At 47.5% G+C, this 21,654-nt stretch overlaps 1 long non-coding RNA gene and 1 pseudogene across 1 annotated transcript; one reads left to right on the top strand and one right to left on the bottom strand.

The window, feature by feature from the left end:
- The window catches only part of LOC146763114 (5'-AMP-activated protein kinase catalytic subunit alpha-1-like), a 106,404-nt pseudogene that overhangs the window by 28,192 nt on the left and 56,558 nt on the right, over nucleotides 1-21,654 (bottom strand).
- On the top strand, nucleotides 1,662-10,957 carry LOC110480303 (uncharacterized). The gene is made up of 2 exons (XR_014952617.1): nucleotides 1,662-2,508; nucleotides 7,436-10,957. It is a non-coding gene; the product is annotated as an uncharacterized LOC110480303 (long non-coding RNA).

Below are 21,654 nucleotides of genomic sequence, written 5' to 3'. Positions count from 1 at the left end.
TTTTGTGGAGTCTGTTGGGTTCCTCGAAAAGGTGGTACACCTCTTCGTCTGAGTGGTACAGGACTCTAGGAACAATCAGAACTTGGACACAGAAGTCGATAGAGTCGTTAAATTTGGCAAGGAACACACAAGGACTCACTCCTGACCGTTGGCAAACCCACATCCCAGATGCGGATGGGACCACCCACTTATTGATCTTTCTGTTGGGCTTGACAACTTGAGTGCAGAAGTTGCCTTTCTGCTTTGCTAAAGCTGCATTGCCAAAACATCTGCCCTGTCCTGTGATTTGACTCAGGGTGATTCCTCTGCGGGGAGTGTCCCATCTGCACTGGTGGGGGGCACTGGCTGTGGAGTAACTGAAGGGGGTGTCTAGAGCAATGCCTTCGTAGAAAGGGGGTTGAACATCATAGCAAAGCCAACAGGAATTAGTTAGGTTCGGTTTGGTTTCATTCAGGGTTAGAAAGGTAGCTTTTAGGATACGAAAGATTGGGTTTGTGTCTGACTCAGCTGTGCAGCCTCTCTGGAGGGCATTTGCATGGCCGGTCAGGGTATCAGTGACTTTTGGGGGCAGGGTTTTGGGGTGGGTTGTGTTTTTTCCTTTTAGCATGTTCTTAATAATATTGAAGGAAAGAAGTTGTTATTGCTAAAGAGACTATTGACTAGGGTGGAGACCATGGCCAAATTAATCTCTTTTTTGAAATGGCTTTGACAACTGACTGTACATCTTTTGGGTTTACTGGGGTATATACCTTCGGCTGGTTCCCTTCCGGGCTGGTGATCCTCACCGGGAAGGTGTCCTGGGTTGTAAGATAAGCTTGTATTCCATTTGCCATCTGTCGAAGGCGAACCGGTTAGACAGATTTTTTGTTATCTCTCTCAGAGACAATGGTTTGTCCTGTAGAGGCAATGGTTTGTTTATACACCATTGACTGATTTAATGAAGGGCTGAAAAAATGTAACACCGTGAGGGGTCCCACCCAGAGGGGGGAAGCAGCTCTCTCTCTTCTTCGCGGGACTCCGAGAGAAGCAGCTCTCTCTCTCTCTGCGCGGGATTCCCGGGGAAAGCAGCTCTCTCTCGCTCTCTCTTCGGCGGCACTCGCAGCGAAGCAGCCGGCGCGCAGAGGCGACGGCAGCGGAGCTCAGAGGCAACCCCGGCGCAGAGGAAGACTGGCCCCCACTGCCACCAGATCTTCAGAGGAAAATTATACCCTTCTAAAGATCACCACTTCAGCTGCAACTCATCAACTATTGCAAGGGAAAGCAATTGTCCCAGCAAAACTGTACTGGCATTCCTCAGGTTCTAGACTTTTTCTTTCACTGGTTTTGTTTGTACCGATTGCATTTGCCTTTTTTTAAATTGTTGTCCAGTTTTCTCCTAGTAAAGAATTGTTACTCCCACTCCCATATCTTTGCCTGAGAGCCTTTTAATTTAAAGATCCTGGTAATTCAGGGGGAGGGGGGTTTGCCGTTCTCCATTGTACAGGAGGCTTTGCCCTCTTTCACAGACTCCTGTCTTGTCTAACCAAGACAGAATTTGGCGCATCAACGTGAGGCCCGAGGGCATTGAGAGGGAAAAAGGATTAACAGTTCTTAAGTAATTTGGTTTTGTTGTGTGTAAAAACATCTTCAGCATCACCATGTGGTCTAGTTTACCTTGGTTTGGGTGGCATGTGTTAGGAAAATAAGGCCTTTTTGTTCATATAGAGTCTCTCATATTCACAGAATAGAGTTTTAATTAGAGCTTGTACTTGTCTGAACATGTTCTCATCTTGTCAGGCATTCCAGTGTCTATCTCATGCATTCCAGTGTCTATCTCATGCATTCCAGTGACTATCTTTCAAGGTTGACTTCGTTACGAAGTTTTTAGGGAGTTAGAACTGTTTTGAAAAGGCTGCTACTAGACACCCAAACACCTAAGCAAATAGATATGTTTCAAGGATAGTTCCGTTACAGACTTGGCAAAACATGTAAACGTGCCTCGAGATAACATTTCTTGTTTTTGAGGGAATTTCCAGGTCGCAGAGACAACCTTAAAGAAGACCACTGGCGCCATCAAGAGGCAGAGAACGACCACCTAACAACAGGGTGCGCCTGCGCAGAAGAGACACTGGAGCGTCACCAGAGCGTCACACACCCGGAAGAGACAACCCAATAAGTGGGGGGGAAACGGGGAGCTAGGCGCGGTAGTTGAACCGACTGCCGCCCAGCGCGCGCTGGTTTGCTTTCGCTTTCTGCTATTAATAAATCCTTTTAATTGGATTTAACAGCCTATTGTGCTCGTTTATAACAATTTGGTGCCGTGACTCGGATCGGGATCTGGGGAACCTCTCTCTGAGAGGGGCGCCACGATTCCGCTCCCTTGAGCGGACTCAGACCGGGGTTTTTTACCCTCATCCCGACCGACGAACCTAAAAGCCTAGAGAGCGAAAGCAAAGAAAGGGAAGCGGGCCCAGGGTACCCCGTAATTTTTGTGCACAAAAGTCCGGACGAAGAGAAGACGCAGGACGCGTGAGTATAAAGGGGATCCGTTCGGGCGGGGTTCGGGATCCCGGAGTACGGCGAGTGTGTGTGTGAATGAGAGGAGAACCGGCAGCCGGATTCTCCAAGCGAGTGTGGACCCTCAGTAGTGCGTTTTCCAGAGCCCGCGAGGGCCTGGGCCACGAACCAGGGGAAGCGATTGTGCTGTCGTGAGTGACTGAAGGTACTCCGGAGGACATGGGGCAGGGGGGAAGCAAGGATAAATCCCCCTCCCCGGTGGGGGTAAAACTTCCCCCAATTCCTAAGGAGAGTCCCTTAGGGTTTATGCTAACAAATTGGGAGCACTTTCCGGGGGCACCTGGAAAGGATAAGGCAAAGATGATACACTATTGCATAGAAGTATGGGGAGGACAAGAGATTTCTAAAGGAGTGTTTTGGCCCGTCTTTGGATCCTCAGAGGACTGGGTAAAGCAACTGTTGAATGGTTGGGTACACGCTAAACAACCTTCTAACCTTGAGGAGAGTGCCTATGCCCAAGTCTGGATAGAAAAAACCGGAGGTGCTCGTGTTTAAACTCTCGGAGGCTTCAGGGAGAAAGAAAAAGAAGGGGCGAGCGGAAGAAGTAATCATTGCACCCCCGCCCTATATTCCCCCTGCACCAAATGCACCCCCTCCTCCTCCACAATCGGATGAGGAAGAATCAGACTCAGACTCTGATCAACCCTCAGGCTCGCGTGGTCCTCTTACCCGAAGTAAGACGCAAGGCAAACTATTTCCCTTAAGGGAAATGCCGATGGGGGGACCAGAGCCGGGGATTGGATTTATTTCGGTGCCTTTAAGTTCGGGGGATGTTAGAGACTTTAAGAAGGAGATGGGAAATTTGCTAGAAGACCCCTTGGGCGTGGCAGAGCGGGTGGATCAATTTCTAGGTCCTAATATATACACCTGGGAGGAATTACAAGCTATACTTAACATTTTATTCACGGCCGAGGAAAGGAACATGATAAGAATTGCTGGAATGCGAGCCTGGGATGCCCTGCCCGCGCATGCCCAGCAGCCGGCCGATACCAAATGGCCTCTCCAGAATCCTAATTGGGATAACCAGGATGAGGCCCATAGAGCTAACATGCGGGACTTTCGGACCATATTAATTGATGGCATAAGAGAGTCCGTTCCTAGGGGCCAGAATATAAATAAAGCATTTAACGACCGACAAAAGAAGGATGAAACCCCCACTGAATGGTTAGAGAGGTTAAGGAAAAGTTTCCAGCTGTACTCGGGATTAGACCCGAATAACCCAATGGGACAGGCAATTCTCAAAGTCCAGTTTGTCTCTAAATCTTGGGATGATATCAGGAGAAAGATACAGAAAATGGATGATTGGCAAGACAGGGATTTAGCAGAATTATTGCGAGAGGCGCAGAAGGTTTATGTCCGCAGAGAGGATGAAAGTCAAAAAAGACAGGTGAAAATGATGGTTGCTGCAGTGAGGGAAAGCAGGCGGGTAGAGGAAGAACAAAAGAGAGTTACTCGGAAAGGGGGGGGTGACAAGGGAAAGGTAGGAGAAAGGGTATGCTATTATTGCGGTAAGAAGGGACATTTCAAGAGGGAGTGCAGGAGGAGGCTAAGGGACGAGGAGGAGTTCAAAATCGAATAGGGGAGTCAGGGGCTCTATTTTATGGGGACCAGGAAACATCAGAAAGAGCCCTTGATAAAATTGAAGGTGGGTCCCCAAGGCCAGGAAATAGATTTCCTGGTCGATACAGGGGCAGAAAGATCTACTATTCAATTTCTGCCTCAGGGCTGTAATTTGTCAAAACAGACAGCCACGGTAATAGGAGCTAAGGGGGAACCTTTTGAAGTACAAATTATCAAAGGGGTGGTGGTGGAATCGGGAACTAAAGTGGGGTTGGGTGACTTCCTATTAGTTCCTGAAGCGGATTACAATTTGTTAGGGAGAGACCTGATTGTTGAATTGGGAGTTCAAATTGAGGTGGTAGAGAAGGAATTAAAGATCAGACTTTGTTCCCTCCGTTTAGAAGATGAAGAGAAAATAAACCCCGAAGTGTGGTATAATCCAGGGACTGTGGGCAAATTAAATATAACCCCATTTACAGTGAAAATCAGAAATCCTGAAATCCCGGTAAGAATAAAACAGTATCCAATTTCACTAGAAGGGAGGAGAGGGTTAAAACCTGAGGTTGAAAGGCTGTTAAACCAAGGACTGCTAGAGCCTTGCATGTCGCCTTTTAACACCCCTATACTCCCGGTAAAAAAGGCAGACGGATCCTATCGGCTGGTGCACGACCTTAGGGAAATTAATAAGCGAACCGTGGCCCGATTCCCAGTAGTGGCGAATCCCTATACTCTTTTAAGCAAACTGGGACCTGAAAATGAGTGGTATAGTGTAATAGACCTGAAGGATGCCTTTTGGGCTTGCCCTCTGGACGAATCCAGCCGAGATTATTTTGCCTTTGAATGGGAGGACCCTGACACGGGGAGGCGACAGCAACTCAGGTGGGCGGTACTTCCACAAGGCTTTACGGAATCACCTAATTTATTCGGGCAAGCCCTGGAACAAATTTTGCAAGACTATAAAACAGACCCAGAGGTAAAGCTAGTTCAGTATGTGGATGATTTGTTAATAGCAGGTAAAGAAGAAGACAAAGTCCGGAAGGAAAGTATTAAACTATTGAATTTCCTGGGACTAAAAGGATTAAAAGTCTCTAAAGCAAAACTACAATTTGTAGAAGAAGAAGTTAGATACCTGGGACATTATTTGAAAAAGGGAGAAAAGAGAATTGATCCAGATAGAGTACAAGCAATCCTATCTCTGCCCCTACCGCAAAGTAAACGGCAAATTCGTCAGGTATTAGGACTTACAGGATATTGTAGGCAGTGGATTGAGAACTATAGTGGGAAGGCAAGATTTTTGTATCAAAAACTTACCCAAGACGGGCACCTCAAGTGGACAGAGGAGGAAAAATCTAAATTCCAAGAATTAAAAGAAACTCTGGTCCATGCTCCAGTCCTAAGCCTCCCAGATTTAAAGAGGCCCTTCTTTTTATTTGTTAATATCGCAGATGGAGTAACTTATGGAGTACTTACCCAGGACTGGGCGGGGAAAAAGAAACCTATTGCATATCTGTCTAAAATCTTAGACCCTGTAAGCAGGGGATGGCCGGGCTGTTTACAAATAATTGCAGGCTGTGCGGAGTTAGTAGAAGAAGCAAGGAAGATCACCTTTAATGCCACTCTGAAGGTATTAACTCCACATAACATACGGAGTGTAATGCAACAAAAAGCAGACAAATGGATCTCCGACGCCAGGCTCCTAAAATATGAGGGGATTCTATTAGAAACCCCTAATTTCACTTTAGAAACCACCTCATTACAAAATCCAGCCTCCTTCCTCTTCGGAGAGCCCGAAACTGAATCACTGATACATGACTGTGTAATTACTATAGAAGAACAAACCAAAATTAGACCTGACCTGGAGGAAGAAGAATTAGAGACTGGAGAAAAATTGTTTGTTGATGGGTCATCCAGAGTAGTTGAGGGGCAAAGGAGATCAGGATATGCCATAGTGGGGGGGGCTGATTTAAAAGTAATCGAATCTGGACCCCTAGACAAAACATGGTCAGCCCAAGCCTGCGAGATATACGCTATCCTAAGAGCCTTGGAACTATTAAAAGGAAAAGAGGGGACCATCTATACAGATTCTAAATATGGATACGGGGTGGTGCACACTTTTGGAAAATTATGGGAAGAGAGAGGCCTCGTAAATTCACAGGGAAAGGACTTAATCCATCAGAAACTAATAATAGCCCTCCTGAGGGCCTTGAGAGGCCCTACTAGGATAGCAGTGGTCCATTTAAAAGGGCATCAACGGGGAATGGATTACCGGAGTAGGGGTAACAATGCGGCAGACTATGAGGCAAAGAAAGCTGCAATTATCAAGACATTAACCTTAAGTGAGGGAATTAGGAAGGACCTTGTAGATACCCCAAAGAACCCTGGGTCTACTACCCAGGATAAGCTTATATTTACAATGGAAGAACAAGAGAAGCTTACAAAATTGGGAATAAAAGAGGAATCAGGGAAATGGCTGTTAAAGGATGGGAGGGAAGTTTTACCTAGAGCCATAGCCCAGCGGATGCTCAGTAAATTACACCAGAGAACACACTGGGGCGCTCAAGGACTGGTGGATCACTTTGCCACCCATTATATGACAGTGGGCCTACATGACTTAGCGAAAGGGATTACTAGAAGCTGTCCAACCTGTCTACGAGTAAACAGAAGAAACCTAAGGAAGCTACCCCTGGGTGGGAGGCCAGTGGCAAAGAGGCCCTTTTCAAATTTACAAGTAGACTTTACTGAGCTCCCCAAGATAGGGAGACTAAAATATCTTCTGGTTATAGTGGACCATTTAACACATTATGTAGAAGCAATCCCTACTGCCAGAGAAACAGCTCGGACAGTAACAAAAGCCTTGCTGGAAGAAATAATACCTAGATATGGGGTCCCAGAAACGATAGACTCTGATAAAGGCCCCCATTTCACTTCAAAAATAACACAGATGCTAGCAGAAGCTCTGGGCACAAAATGGGAACAACATACTCCCTGGCATCCACAGAGTTCGGGAAGGGTAGAAAGAATGAATGGGGAAATTAAGAAACAACTCACCAAATTAACACTAGAAACTAAATTATCCTGGATAAAATGTTTGCCGTTGGCATTATTAAATGTTCGAACTCAGCCACGAGCTGATGTAGGACTATCCTCATTTGAAATGCTATATGGGATGCCCTATTCCCTAGAAAAAGTTCAAACCAATCCTAATATTACTGATCAAAGTATTAATAAATACTTAACCATTTTAATGAAATATAAAAAACAGTTATGGGAAAAAGGGATGTGGGCCCAAAGACCACCCCTAGATCTTGTGTTACACCAGGTACAACCCGGCGACTGGGTCCTCATCCGGAGCTGGAAGGAAGATTCGATCACCCCAAAGTGGGACGGACCATACCTGGTTTTAATCACCACTGACTCCGCAGTCCGTACAGCAGAGAAGGGATGGACTCATGCTAGCAGAATAAAGGGGCCAGTGGATCCAACTCGATTTCATACAGCTTCCAAAGAAGCGAGCTGGAAAATTGACGGGAAGCCGGGGGATTTAAAGCTAACAGTAAAGAGAACTTACAAATAATTTTCATGAACTCTATCAGCTCTAAAGACATTTGGGTTGGAGATAACTGGGAACTGCAAGTACAACTAGTTGGAGAAACAAAACCTCCAGGATACTGTAAACGTCTAGAGGATTCAGCCCAGCAGCCCTTCTATCGGTTCATCCGACTTGAAAAAGAACAGAGACCTTGGGAAGGGGAGGGCCACGCTGAACATCAAAGTATTAGAGTAAGGTGTAGTTGGTTAGATTGTCGTTGTTACCCTTTTGCCTGTTTTTCCTGCAAAATCTGTAAAGGATTGTGGTGGGCTCACTGCAGAAAGGGGAGAGCTCCAAAAAGTGTATGTCAACGCTGCTGGCTGGAGCAGCGCAAATTGACATCTGAAGTACTAAATTACAAGGTTGCCACTCGGGAATTGACTAAAGGATCCCCTGAGTGGTGGGAGGTTTTCGTAAAGGGAATCAACCCTGAATTCCACTGTTACCATTCCAACGAGCCCCTGGGTCCGTTTCTCACGGATATAGTCCAGGTTAAGTGTCGCAAATTAGTTAAAAAACTCAGGTGCGACACTCCACAGTTGAATACAAAAAATTGGATCTCCCGGAGATCAAAGTGGGAGAGAGGGAACGATCCCACCCCTGAAGAATATCTCTGCTGTCGGGAAGATGGCTTGCCCTGTAACTTGTAGCAACCAAGTTGACAGGCGAGACAGAGAGGTAGATAGTGGGGATGAGGGGCCCTCCCAAACCTTGAAAGAGAACGTAAATCATCATGAGTATGAGAATGGTGACAACGGAATGAGGGAAAATGGGAATGTAAAACTGAGCATGATAAGTAACATCCTCCCCTGCAGTGCGTATCACTCAATCCTATGGGTTTTTATGTTTGTATGGTTTCCCCTTCAGAGTGCTACAGCTAACTCACATGAACCCTTTAAATGGACCTTAAGCAGATGGGAAGATCACGATACCCGTCATATTTTACAAACAATAACGGGACCTGGAGCACCGAGCTTCAAAGTTGGAATCTGTGATTTAACTCGGAATTTAAAATGCGGGCGACTGTTAAACTTAACAAGCTTCTATATGTGCCCCGCTTCAAACCCAGGGAAGCAATACTGTAATTACCCCAAACATTATTACTGTGCCTATTGGGGCTGTGAAACAATAGCATCAGCGTGGGCTCCGGGTGGGGGATTAGATAAATATTTAAAGGTAGGACATGGACCAGTAGGATGTAAACGACCACGAGAGTGGCCTTGGACTGGGAAAAACTTACTTGGGAACTGCACCTTTCTTTACCTAAATATCACTCAACCAAGCGATTCTGGGTGGTTAATAGGCAAAACATGGGGGGTTAGGCATTGGATAGAAGGACATGATCCGGGAAATCTGATTCAAATAAAAAAAGAAGTAGCACCGCACGACCCTAGCCCTATAGGCCCAAATCCAATAATAAGCAATGACTTAAAAGAAAGTAATAAAGCCAGAGATAATGTTATAGACAAAGGTAATCAAGAACCTCAGTTATTAGTGCAGAGGTATACAACTTTATGGAAAATCATGCAAGCTACTTTTGGGGTTCTAAATCATACCCATCCTAACCTAACTAAAGGATGTTGGCTTTGCTATATGATAAATCCACCCTTTTATGAAGCTATTGGGATTACATCCGAAGCAAGGGAAATAAATGGTACAAATCCAAAGGAGTGTCTCTGGAAAAAAGAAGGAGATAATGTTCCAGGCATTACCTTGTCCCAAGTTAGTGGGCAAGGAAGATGCGTAGGAAAAATTCCTGCAGATATGCGACACCTCTGCAACACAACAATAAGCATTAACAGAACAGACAAACCTTTTGATTGGCTTATGCCAGCAGTCAATACTAAATGGGTATGTCAACAACTTGGAGTTACACCCTGCCTATCGGTAAAAGCCTTTAATAATTCAGACTTCTGCATTCAAGTTCTAATAATCCCCAGAATCGTATACCACCCAAAAGAATACGTGTTAGAACATCAACAAACCCCTGAACACTACTTGGTTAAGAGAGAACCACTTACAGCACTAACGGTAGCAATCTTGCTCAGCATAGGGGGAGCGGGAGTCGGAACAGGGGTCGCTTCCCTAGTAAGTCAAACCCAAGGTATGAAAGCTCTGCGCACATCTGTAGATGAAGATCTAAGTAGAATAGATAAAGCCATAAGTGAACTAGTTAAATCAGTAAAATCCCTTTCTGAGGTAGTCCTCCAAAACCGAAGGGGATTAGATTTGTTGTTCTTACAGCAAGGGGGACTATGTGTTGCTTTACAAGAAGAATGTTGCACTTATGTAGATCACACAGGTATTGTAAAAGACACGATGGCTGAGTTACGCAAACAAATAGAACAACGAAAAAGAGAAAGAGAATCCCAGCAAAGTTGGTATGAATCCTGGTTTACATATTCTCCCTGGCTGACCACTCTATTATCCACCCTTGCGGGACCAGTAATTTTACTAATTCTAATACTTACTTTTGGACCATGTATCCTTAGCAAACTTATTACCCTAGTGAAAAATAGGTTAGAAGCTGCACATTTAATGATAGTAAAGCCAAAGTATGAGCCACTTAGCGAAGTAGAGACTGAAGAGTATTTAGAGTTAAGCAAGAAAGAGTTAGAACGCTTTAATGAACAAAAAGGAGGTTAAAATAAAAAGGGGGGATATTGTTAGGAAAATAAGGCCTTTTTGTTCATATAGAGTCTCTCATATTCACAGAATAGAGTTTTAATTAGAGCTTGTACTTGTCTGAACATGTTCTCATCTTGTCAGGCATTCCAGTGTCTATCTCATGCATTCCAGTGTCTATCTCATGCATTCCAGTGACTATCTTTCAAGGTTGACTTCGTTACGAAGTTTTTAGGGAGTTAGAACTGTTTTGAAAAGGCTGCTACTAGACACCCAAACACCTAAGCAAATAGATATGTTTCAAGGATAGTTCCGTTACAGACTTGGCAAAACATGTAAACGTGCCTCGAGATAACATTTCTTGTTTTTGAGGGAATTTCCAGGTCGCAGAGACAACCTTAAAGAAGACCACTGGCGCCATCAAGAGGCAGAGAACGACCACCTAACAACAGGGTGCGCCTGCGCAGAAGAGACACTGGAGCGTCACCAGAGCGTCACACACCCGGAAGAGACAACCCAATAAGTGGGGGGGAAACGGGGAGCTAGGCGCGGTAGTTGAACCGACTGCCGCCCAGCGCGCGCTGGTTTGCTTTCGCTTTCTGCTATTAATAAATCCTTTTAATTGGATTTAACAGCCTATTGTGCTCGTTTATAACAGCATGTGATCGTAGCTATACTTTTCCCATTTGCAGACCCTTATCTAAAAATGGGTCCTATAACTAAGGCTACGGTGTCTGTTATCAAGTTTGGCTTCTGGGTTAATTGGGTGAGGAATTCATGGATCTTTAATTTCCTCTGGAAGGCAGGTACATGGATTCATAGCTATCACACGTTAACTGTATGTTTTTGGGGTTACTTTAATAACGGTACCTACTGCGAGGAAATAGCACCTGGGCAAACTTTCTCTCAACCTTTTAACCATCTTTTTGGGTCTGCTCCACCAGTTCTCAAAGGGTTAAGATCCTTTATAAGTGCTAATGATACCATACAATGGGTGGTGTTGCTGATAGTCCTGTTATATTTAGCATTCAGAGATAAGGGAAGATTAACCTGGATAACTACCCTCACACCTACACCACAGACTCGAGATGCTGCTGCTCCAGAGCCTGACCCTGCCCCACAGCCCACCTCAGAAATGAACCGCCCAGATTGGGTGAGGGTTCTGGTTAAGGAGATACGAGAGATGCTGAAGGAGTGCATTTCCCCAGCTGGTGAGAAACCGGCCCTTTGCCTTGAGGAGGGACAGTCTAATAGTACAGCTGTGGAACCCACTAATGTTACAACTGTCCAGGTTCCAGCTGAACCACAAGGGCAGTCACGGTCAGCAGCAGTGGCCCCGGTAGAAACAAGGAAGTCTAAGGTGAAAGCAGAGCACCCTGCAGATAGGGACAGGAATGGAGGAACCTCACAACCCACAGGGGAGCCAGAGATTGCTATCATCACCGAGTCCCTGACGTACGAAAGTCTTCGCAATCTGCATAAAGACATTGTGCGACGAGGGCGTGAGGCTTATGCTACCTGGCTACTCCGGGTTTGGGATCTTATGGGTACAGGCGTGCAGCTGGACGGTGGTGAGGCAAGGAACTTGGGACCCTTGACCCAGGACTCGGGTATAAATCAGGTTTTTGTAAGGGAACCAGGGTCCCTTTCTCTCTGGGAGCGGCTCTTAATGAGTGTCAGGGAGAGGTTTATCCACAGAGAGAGAATGCAAGAGCACCATCATAGAATGCGCTGGAAGACCCTCGAGGAAGGGATCCAACAGCTGAGAGAAGTGGCAGTATTGGAGGTACTCTTTGGGAGGGATGGACGACACAATAATGATCCTGACAAGGTCAGGTGTACGGGACAAATGCTGTGGAGTCTGGCAAATCTTGGGCCATCTCAATACGCCACCTTCATTGCAACGATCAATGCTGACACCCACCGGGAGACAATAGGTTCTGTTGCCAACAAACTTAGGAATTATGAGAGTATGATTAATGGCCCAATGCAGGCTCATATCTCAGCTGTGATTAAGGAGTTTAAAAAGGAGATGAGGGAGGAGATAAGGAAGGTTAATACAGCACCCGTGAGAGTCACAGGCCCCAGAATCAGCACCCAACAATCCCCAGCTAGAGAGAGAGGGTACACCCCAAGGGCTAATCTGTGGTTCTTCCTGCGTGACCATGGGGAAGACATGGGGAGGTGAGATGGGAAACCCACTTCTGTCCTGGCAGCACGGGTCCGTCAACTCAAGGAGGGAAACTCTAACCGGGGGAGTTCCACCAAAGTGAAGGTAGCCTCAACCTCCCGTGACCAAGCTTGTGGGTACGATCTGTCAGACCCCCTTGAAGGAACCTCTAGTATGTATGCCCAGGGAAGGAATGATAACCAGTGTTAGAGGGGCCCTGTCTCTAGCCAGGGAGAGGCACGGGAAAACCGGATCTTCTGGACAGCGTGGATCCGATGGCCTGGCACATCAGAGCCACAAAAATATGATGCTTTAGTTGATACTGGTGCACAGTGTACTCTGATACCATCGGGACATGTGGGGGCAGAGCCTGTTTCCATTGCTGGTGTGACAGGGGGATCACAACAATTGACTCTGGTGGAAGCTGAGGTGAGCCTGACTGGGAAGGAGTGGAAGAAACACCCTATAGTGACTGGCCCAGATGCTCCGTGTATCCTAGGCATAGACTTCCTCCGGAACGGATATTACAAAGACCCAAAGGGACTCAGGTGGGCTTTTGGAATAGCCGCTGTAGAGGCAGAAGACATTAAGCAATTGAACACCTTGCCTGGACTGTCAGAAAACCCCTCTGCAGTAGGACTCCTAAGGGTGGAAGAACAACGCGTGCCAATTGCGACCTCGACAGTGCACCGCCGGCAGTATCGGACGGATCGAGATGCCGTGATCCCCATCCACAAAATGATTCGGGAGCTGGAGAGCCAAGGGGTGGTCAGCAAAACCCACTCACCCTTCAACAGCCCCATCTGGCCTGTGCGCAAATCTGACAAAGAATGGAGATTGACTGTGGACTATCGTGGCTTAAATGAAGTGACTCCACCGCTGAGCGCTGCTGTGCCGGACATGCTGGAACTCCAGTACGAGCTGGAGTCCAAGGCAGCAAAGTGGTATGCCACCATTGATATTGCTAATGCGTTTTTCTCCATTCCTCTGGCAGCAGAATGCAGGCCTCAGTTCGCTTTCACCTGGAGGGGCGTGCAGTACACCTGGAACCGACTGCCCCAGGGGTGGAAACACAGCCCCACCATCTGCCATGGACTGATCCAGGCTGCACTAGAAAAGGGTGAAGCTCCAGAACACCTGCAATACATTGATGACATCATTGTGTGGGGGAGCACAGCGGCAGAAGTGTTTGAGAAAGGTGAGAGGATCATCCAGATACTACTAGAAGCTGGCTTTGCCATCAAGAAGAGCAAAGTCAAGGGACCTGCCCGAGAGATCCAGTTCCTGGGAGTGAAATGGCAAGATGGACGACGCCAGATTCCCACTGAGGTCATCAACAAGATCACAGCTATGTCCCCACCAACCAGCAAAAAGGAAACACAAGCTTTCCTGGGTGCCATAGGTTTCTGGAGAATGCACATTCCTGAGTATAGCCAGATTGTGAGCCCTCTTTATCTGGTTACCTGAAAGAAGAATGATTTCCACTGGGGCCCTGAGCAGCAACAAGCCTTCACCCAGATCAAGCAGGAGATCGCTCATGCTGTAGCCCTTGGCCCAGTCAGAACGGGACCAGAGGTCAAGAATGTGCTCTACTCTGCAGCCGGGAACCATGGGTTGTCTTGGAGCCTTTGGCAGAAAGTGCCTGGGGAGACTCGAGGCCGACCACTGGGATTCTGGAGCCGAAGTTACAGAGAGTCTGAAGCCAACTACACTCCCACAGAGAAGGAAATCTTGGCTGCCTTTGAAGGAGTTCAAGCCGCCTCGGAGGTAATTGGCACAGAAACACAACTCCTCCTGGCACCCCGACTACCGGTGCTGGGGTGGATGTTTAAAGGAAAGGTTCCCTCTACCCACCATGCCACTGACGCCACATGGAGCAAATGGATTGCCCTCATCACTCAACGCCCCCGTATTGGAAACCTGAATCGCCCTGGGATTTTGGAAATAATTACGAACTGGCCAGAAGGTGAAAACTTTGGTCTCACTGATGATGAGGAGCAAGTACAAGTGGCAAGGGCTGAAGAAGCTCCACCATACAACCAACTACCAGCAGAGGAGACCTGCTACGCTCTTTTCACTGACGGTTCCTGTCGCATTGTAGGGATGAACCGGAAGTGGAAAGCAGCCGTATGGAGCCCCACACGCCAAGTTGCACAAGCTACCGAAGGAGAAGGTGGATCGAGCCAACTCGCTGAACTCAAGGCCGTTCAGCTGGCTCTGGACATTGCTGAAAGAGAGAAGTGGCCAAAGCTCTACCTTTATACTAATTCATGAATGGTAGCCAATGCTCTGTGGGGCTGGCTGGGAAGGTGGAGGAAAGCCAACTGGCAACGTAGAGGAAAGCCAATCTGGGCTGCTGATATATGGAAAGACATTGCCTCTCGGGTGGAAAAGCTGACGGTGAAAGTCCGTCATGTAGATGCCCATGTCCCCAAAAGTCGGGCTAATGAGGAGCACCGGAACAACGAGCAGGTAGATCAGGCAGCAAAAATAGAAGTGTCAAAGATAGACTTAGATTGGCACCATAAGGGGGAGTTGTTCCTGGCTCGATGGGCTCATGATGCCTCAGGTCATCAGGGCAGAGATGCCACCTACAAGTGGGCACGAGACCGAGGGGTGGATCTAACCATAGACAGTGTTTCCCAGGTTATCCATGACTGTGAGACGTGTGCTGCCATCAAACAGGCCAAGAGAGTGAAGCCCCTATGGTATGGTGGGCGGTGGTCCAAGTACAAGTATGGGGAGGCCTGGCAGATTGACTACATCACACTGCCCCAGACACGCCAAGGCAAGCGCTACGTGCTGACCATGGTAGAAGCCACCACTGGATGGCTGGAGACTTTCCCTGTACCTCATGCCACTGCCCGGAACACCATCTTAGGCTTGGAAAAACAAGTCCTGTGGAGACACGGCACCCCTGAGAGAATTGAGTCTGACAACGGCACCCATTTCAAGAACAGCCTTATCAACACCTGAGCCAGAGAACATGGTATCGAATGGATATATCATATTCCCTATCATGCTCCAGCTGCCGGCAAAGTTGAACGGTGCAACAGACTCCTTAAGACTACCCTGAAGGCACTCGGTGGGGAAACATTTAAAAACTGGAAAATTAACCTGGCAAAAGCAACCTGAATGGTCAACACCCGGGGGTCTGTCAATCGAGCTGGCCCTGCTCAGTCAGAACCCTTACACGCAGTAAATGGAGATAAGGTCCCTGTAATACATATGAAAGGTATTTTAGGGAAAACTGTTTGGATTAATCCCACCTCAGGCAAAGACCAACCCATTCGTGGGATTGTCTTTGCTCAAGGACCTGGTTACACTTGGTGGGTAATGCAGGAAGATGGGGAGACCCGCTGTGTACCACAGGGAAACTTGGTCTTAAGAGAGAACTGGGTGTAAGATTTCATGGTGTGCAGATGGAAATAGAATAAGGGGTGGATAATGTCCTGGGTTGTAAGATAAGCTTGTATTCCATTTGCCATCTGTCGAAGGCGAACCAGTTAGACAGATTTTTTGTTATCTCTCTCAGAGACAATGGTTTGTCCTGTAGAGGCAATGGTTTGTTTATACACCATTGACTGATTTAATGAAGGGCTGAAAAAATGTAACACCGTGAGGGGTCCCACCCAGAGGGGGGAAGCAGCTCTCTCTCTTCTTCGCGGGACTCCGAGAGAAGCAGCTCTCTCTCTCTCTGCGCGGGATTCCCGGGGAAAGCAGCTCTCTCTCGCTCTCTCTTCGGCGGCACTCGCAGCGAAGCAGCCGGCACGCAGAGGCGACGGCAGCGGAGCTCAGAGGCAACCCCGGCGCAGAGGAAGACCGGCCCCCACTGCCACCAGATCTTCAGAGGAAAATTATACCCTTCTAAAGATCACCACTTCAGCTGCAACTCATCAACTATTGCAAGAGAAAGCAATTGTCCCAGCAAAACTGTACTGGCATTCCTCAGGTTCTAGACTTTTTCTTTCACTGGTTTTGTTTGTACCGATTGCATTTGCCTTTTTTTAAATTGTTGTCCAGTTTTCTCCTAGTAAAGAATTGTTACTCCCACTCCCATATCTTTGCTTGAGAGCCTTTTAATTTAAAGATCCTGGTAATTCAGGGGGAGGGGGGTTTGCCGTTCTCCATTGTACAGGAGGCTTTGCCCTCTTTCACAGACTCCTGTCTTGTCTAACCAAGACAGAAGGCTTGTATGGCAGCCGCTGGGGACCATTCAGCACAGGCTATTTTTATTTTTCCCCAGTTGGTAAACTGGGCTGGTTCGTATTGTGGCTGCTTTTCGGTGCTACTTAAAGCTTTACTTGGTTTTGTATTAAATCGCGTTGGCTCTGTTTCCTCCGTTTCAGAGTCCCAGCTGGCTTCTGTCAGCTCTTCCGAGCTGCTGGAGCTGCCGCTGGACTCAGAGTCGGAAGTTGAATGCCAGCGCATTTCCGAGGCTCGGTGCCTTTTTGTCTGGCTCCGACCCCGCTCCTCCCCCCAGGGGTGGCACCGCTCCCGCCCCCCAGGCTTGCCCTGCCTCCCGCAGGGGGAGGTCTCTCCCTTAAATGGTAGCAGCATCAGGCACGGCTGCCGATTGGCTCCGTGCCCTCTGCCGCTCTCCTCCTCTTTCTCCCGCATACGCGCATTAGTAAAACTCTGCGCCCCCGGGCTTTTCGCGCCGGACCCCGCCCGTGCCCCACCCCTCTTCCTGGTTGCCAGCGCCATTTTCAATGGAGTAGGGTGGCGGCGTGGTTAGGATCTCTTCCCATGCTGCGGTTTCTGCCTCTCTGGCTTCCCTTGCCAGTTCCTGCCAAAAGAACTCCGCGCGCTGCTGCACCTCCGGCAACGGGTCGCTGATTGGTGGCAGTGGGACAGATGGGGAAGCCGCGGATTTTTGGGTAATTTCTATGGGGGGGTTTGGGCTCTGGCCCAGGGAGGGGGGTGATACGCCAGGCCCCCCCGGATCCCCGCTCCCGGGCGGATTGCCCTCAGGGGAAGTTTGCGTTGCCGCTCTTACCCCTACCTTGGGTGTAATCAATAAACACGTACGCGCCGCGCTCCATGTCTCCTGCTCTTCTATTGCTTTGCGTAGGGCTTTTTCGACTTTGCCCCACGCCTTAAGGCTTCTGCCACTGCCTGAGGATTTCTTGTCCTCGGCCAGCGTGGCTGTGCATTTTTCCCATATTTCTGGATGCAAAATATCCACGGGGCGGTCAATTGCCCCAAGCTCAAGGAGCCTTGCTATAGCAAGATAAAAGTCTTTGAGCTTGCACTTAATACCCCATTGCTTATGAATCACACTTACGATCCTTGCGAAGGCGTCCATGATGATCGCGGGTCCTGGGATGTCTCCCTCGCCGAGGATACAGTTTTACTGCTCCGGCTGCTGCTCTTGTCCAGGCGATACCCGCTACCCGAGTGAATCTTTCCCGGGTTTCGGCACCAGATAGGTTGCCTTCAGGGGAAGGCAAGGCGACCTGGTTGCAAGGCCCGGGTAGCGATACCTTTCCACTCTTCAGCAGCTCAAATTGGTTTTTCTCTACGCTGCCAGTTAGCCTCTTTCCACCTCTCTAGCCACCCCCATAGAGCATTGGCTACCATCCATGAATCAGTGTAGAGGTAGAGCTTTGGCCACTTCTCCCTTTCTGCAATGTCGAGGGCCAGTTGAACGGCTTTGAGTTCAGCAAGCTGGCTTGATCCACCTTATCCTTCAGTGCCCTCTGCAACTCATCGTGTGGGATTCCATACAGCTGCTTTCCACTTCCGATTCATCCCTACAATGCATCAGGAACCGTCAGTGAAGAGAGCGCTGTGTGTTTCATCTGCTGGCAGTTGCTTGTATGGTGCAGCTTCTTCAGCTCGTGTCACTGGTGCTTCTCCTTCATCTGTGACACCAAAACTTTCATCTTCAGGCCAATTTGTAATTACTTCCAAAATCCCAGGGTGATTCAGTTTACCATTATGGGCACGCTGCATGATGAGAGCAATCCACTTGCTCCATGTAGCACTGGTAGCATGGTGGGTGGAGGGAACCTTTCCTCAGAACATCCACCCCAGCACCAGTAGTCCGGGTGCCAGGAGGAGTTGTGCTTCTGTGCCAATCACCTCTGAGGTGGCCTGGACTCCCTCGTAGGCGGCCAATATTTCCTTCTCTGTTGGAGTGTAGTTGGCTGTGAGAACCCCGGGTTTGGTTTGGGGTCTCGTGTGGTGGTAAAGCTTCTCCTCCAACCCGTGTTCCAAAAGAAAAACTCCGCAGCCTCTTCTTGTTCGGTCTCAAGACGATTTATTGCTAGTTATCTAACAGATTAGGTTCTCGGGCTGCGGCCCTTTGGTCAGCGGCCCAGGCAGAGAAGCACACACTCCTGACACCCTGACTGTCTGGTGTCTTCTTCTTCTCTCCCCCCGCCCAGGGCTGCTGCTATCTTTTATATGATATATTACGTATAACATGTTTACAATTATTCCCCAATACCTATTACCTACGTTGCCAAGTGTTTTTCTATTCTAAACCAATCTGTGAGTGCCAACATCACCAAGAACGTGGAGGTAAGGAAGAAGGAGGAAGAAGGACGGGTTCAGCCCACTTTCCTCCATCTTAGAACTTCTGACCCCCATGTACAAAGTAAAAACCCCCCTGTACAAGTGTTAAAACCCCCCTGTACAATACTAAAAAAATTTCCTCTCTGTTTTGTGACTACATTTACTATACTATCTAACCTTTTGTGACTGCTTGTTCCACCTCCAAAGTTGGTAATTCATTCCATGGCTCAAACTCAAAATCACAGCTGTTTTTCAGTTGTCTGCCAGGGTCTAAAATGCTTCTGACGAACGCCTGAAACCTCTAAAAATGTCTGAGAGACATTTTGAGTTCACACATCTGCCCTCCCTGTTTGAACCAAAAACACCTGCTTTGCCACTTTGTTCAAGGCCCTTCGAATACACATGAAAATGCATGGCATGACAAGCAGAAGAACTACAAGCCCTATAAGAATGTAGGATATTATTTTTAAAATTTCTTTCCACACTGGTGAGAGATCAAAATGTTAAAGAAATCATCCCACCAGGACCCTGTTACTTTTTTCAACTTGGTGATACTACTTTCTATTTGTTTTATATTTTCATGAATGGATTTTGAATGATCGGACAAATTCATGCAGCACATCCCCTCAAATTCTTTACATCCGTGCCCATGTGACAGCAGCAAATAATCAATTGCCGCCCTGTTTTGAAGCATTGCTTGTCTTGCACTTCTGATATCTGTTAACATGTCACTCAGTGCAGACGAAATGGCACGACTGTGTTTACTCAACCAGCAAGCTATGTGGTCCAATTGTGTCAAGGCCACCCCCGATGCTGTTTGGGGTGAGAAAATTGCAACTGCAATTCTCTGAGCCTTGTCCCAGGTACAAACATCATCATCACAATTCGGACTATATTGATCAAGGGATCTTTTTTCCCTGCGTGTCTGTTCCTTTAAAGTTTTCAAATCAGGTGTTATCAATGAGAGCTCCCCAATGCTGCATGGACCGCCCTTGACTTTTGCAGGGATAGCAGGCCAAACTCTGTCCCCGCAAATCAAAAACACTCCCTTCGGTAAAGTGGCTGGGTGTTGAAGGGATGCTTTGCTTGTCACCTTGGTGTAATTGCACCAGGATGATGCATTTTTATAAAAAGACTGATTTGGAGTGACATCTATTGTATGATTATCTGTCTTTGCCACTCCCACTGGATTAAATTTGATACAGTATTTCATTTTTGTTGACCCAAAAATGTCTAACTCTGGGGGTTCCAGGTGAGCCACAGGAAGGTATTGTGTCCAAACATGCCACCCTTCCATAGGATACGAAAAGGTTTTCAAAACCTATGAAGGGATATTTTTTGGAATTGGCCACTCCTTCACTGGCACACCTACCTAACATGTTGAAAATGCTTTCCCTGGCTTTGAATGAGTCAGACAAATACTGTCCAGACCCGCTGCCTTTGCCAAAGTTTCCCACACATTTTCCCTTGGTTGTTTCATGGGAAAGTCTGTCTCATTGTCCAAAGCAACAGACAAGAGAATGAGACACATGAACACTACCTGTCTAAACTCCATGTCCATGTCCCCAACCTCTGTGAAAAACCCTGCAATGCAGCAATGTTTAAATTACACTTAATTTCCCCGAAAAAAACCCAAGTCTCTGAAAAATCAATCGTTGTCTGACGAGACGTCTGCAGCGTCCTTGTCTGCCTCCGTCTGCGTGCTCTCTTCTTTGCTCCTCGGGTCTGCGTCCACCTGCGTCTGCACCCGGAAAGGTTTCACGTGCCTCGCCAACACCCACTTAGGTCCTCGCTCTGTGGAAACACAACCTAAACCCTTGCCCCAAGTTATTAATGTAAATGGACCTTCAATTTGTCCTGATTCCGGATTTCTGATCAAAACCAAAGGATTTTCCCTTAAATTTGCTTGTGCGCTGTTTGTAAAATGCCTGACAATTGGTGGTGTGGGCTCTGAAAATGAACCATTTAAAAAATTCAATACATACAGAGCTTTGTTCAGCCGCATATAAGGTGTTGAGCCTGCCTCTCCCCTTTTCTGTTTATCCAAAAGGGATTTCAGGGTGTGATGTGTTCTTTCAATGATTGCTTGACCTGAGGGAGAATAAGGACTACCGGAAATGTGTTTGACTCCCCATTTTTTCAGAAATTTTTTAAGCACCTTGCCTGTATAAGTTGGACCATTATCTGTTTTTATTTCTTGTGGCACCCCGAGTGATGCAAATGATTGTAAAAAGTGTCTGCAGGCATGTTCTGCGGTTTCCCCTGTATGTAATGATGCAAAAATCACCCCTGAAAATGTGTCAACTGAGACATGGATATTTTTGAGCCTCCCAAAAGATGGGTATTTTGTGACATCAGCTTGGCAGAGCTGAAGACTCTGCAATCCCCTTGGATTGACAGCTCCTGTAGACGCGGGAGGCTGCACAAGCTGACAGTCTGGACAAGCACTGATGATCTCTCTCGCCTGACTTTTGGAGAGGCGAAAGGATTCCATCAATGCCTGTGCATTCTGATGGAAAAATGCATGGCTCAATTTTGCCTGCTCAAAAATATCCGGCAGTGTCTGAGATATGGTCATTGTGAGTCTGTCTGCGTGAGCATTTCCCTCTGCTAAGAACCCTGGGAGTGATGA

This window comes from Lonchura striata, chromosome W, assembly GCF_050655825.1.
Source record: "Lonchura striata isolate lonStrDom1 chromosome W, ASM5065582v1, whole genome shotgun sequence".
In the NCBI taxonomy this organism is placed as follows: Eukaryota; Metazoa; Chordata; class Aves; order Passeriformes; family Estrildidae; genus Lonchura; species Lonchura striata.
Note: the sequence above shows the minus strand (reverse complement) of the source record. Positions and strands in the feature narration are given on the sequence as shown.